We start from the raw sequence: 1,682 nt of genomic DNA on the forward strand, positions 1-1,682 counted from the left end.
CTTTGGATCTATTTTTGTTTATGGTTGTTATTTGATTTCCACATTGAGTGAGATCATGTGATACTTAATCTTTCTCTGGCTCATTTCGCTCAGCATAATACTCTCCAGGTCCATTCATGCCATAGCAAATGGTAAGAGTCCTTTCTTTTTTGCAGCTGTGTAGTATTCCATTGTGTAGATGTACCACAGTTTTTTTTTAATCCACTCATCTGCTGATGGGCACTTAAGCTGTTTCCAAATCTTAGCTATGGTGAATTGTGCTGCTATGAACATAGGGGTGCATATATCCTTTCTGATTTCTTAGGAAATATTCCTAGAAGTGGGATCACTGGGTCAAATGGGAGTTCCACACTGTGGATTCAAATTACATTTTCTCTCATTTTTTAAGAAACTAAACTAGGGTTTTCTCTATGTAGAATTCCATTCCTTAGAGATTTTGTTTAATTTTTTGAGGAAATTCCATACTGTTTGCCACAGAGGTTGCACCAGTTCGCATTTCCGCCAGCAGTGCACCAGGGTTCCCTCCAGGTTCTTAGTGCGCCAGGGGCGGGTGGTTAGTGACTGGTGACAGGGACGGCAGGGACGTGGCAGGCACGACTCCGGGTTCTGGAGCTCCCCTGCTTGGCTCCGGGCGAGCAGTATCTCGACTTCCATAGTTGCTGTTGGCGCCAAACGTGCCTCACCTGCGCCTTGAACGACAGTGACGCGGAGATGCTAGGACCCCGCTGGACGAGGGGGACAGGGTGCTGCAGGAGGACGGGAAGCCCCACCCGGCAATGCAGGACCAGGCGCTCCTGCACTTCCTCTCGGAGCTGCAGGCAGAACCACCGGTGGGTGTGAACGGCCCCCCAGGATAAAGGCTGTGAGGAAGGCAGGGCAGGCCACCGAGGGGGAGACGGTTGTACGGGCCTGCAAGTCCGTCTTTCCCCCCAGGTGCCCCTGGGTGTGGCACACGATGTGCGATGTGCGACCAGGTTCTCACCAACCACTCCCAGAGCAAGTTCGTGCTGCCCTCGGAGGCCAAGACGGAGTTGCACACCCGGAGCCTAGACCTGGAGGCGGACGCTGGCAAGAATGCCTGCAATGGCACCAATGCGGAGGGCGCGGCCAGCCGTCATCACGCGGCGTGTGCGCAACCGCCTGATGCCCTCTGGCCCGCCCTGGGTATCGGGGCCGAGGAGCTGCTGGTCACCATCACCTTCATCTAGAAGCCGCGGAGCCGGTGGATGACGAGGACACGGGCTCTGCTCCTCGAGGAGCAGCGGGCACCACGTGAACCACAAAGGCACGAACGTCCGCCAGGGCGAGGCCCGCTGAGCGCGCGCGGGGCGCAGAGGAGGCGTCTGCACAGGCCCGCTTCTGTGCAGAGGAGCCTGCGTTCCTGGGGTTGCGCCATCCCAAGTCCTCTCCTCTTACAGGAAACTACCCTGCGAAGCAGACCACGCTGTGGATTCAAATCACGTTTTCTCTCATTTTTAAAAGAAACTAAACTAGGGTTTTCTCTACGTAGAATTCCATTCCTTAGGAATTTTGTTTCTTATTTTTAAGAGCATCCCAGGGGAGCCCGAGGTTATGCCGGGAGCCCCTGCAGTCCCCTGCTCATCCCTTCCCTGTTCCCTCCTTGCACCCCCAACCCATACCCTCCATGTCCCCTGGGCATTTTAATTTAGCCTCTGGAACAT

General features: G+C 54.6%; 1 pseudogene; it reads left to right on the top strand.

The window, feature by feature from the left end:
• LOC106727281 overlaps nucleotides 1-1,542 on the top strand; it is a 5,783-nt pseudogene extending 4,241 nt beyond the window's left edge.
• The last annotated feature ends 140 nt before the right edge of the window (nucleotides 1,543-1,682 follow it).

This window comes from Myotis brandtii, unplaced genomic scaffold (assembly GCF_000412655.1).
Source record: "Myotis brandtii unplaced genomic scaffold, ASM41265v1 scaffold4, whole genome shotgun sequence".
Classification (NCBI taxonomy): Eukaryota; Metazoa; Chordata; class Mammalia; order Chiroptera; family Vespertilionidae; genus Myotis; species Myotis brandtii.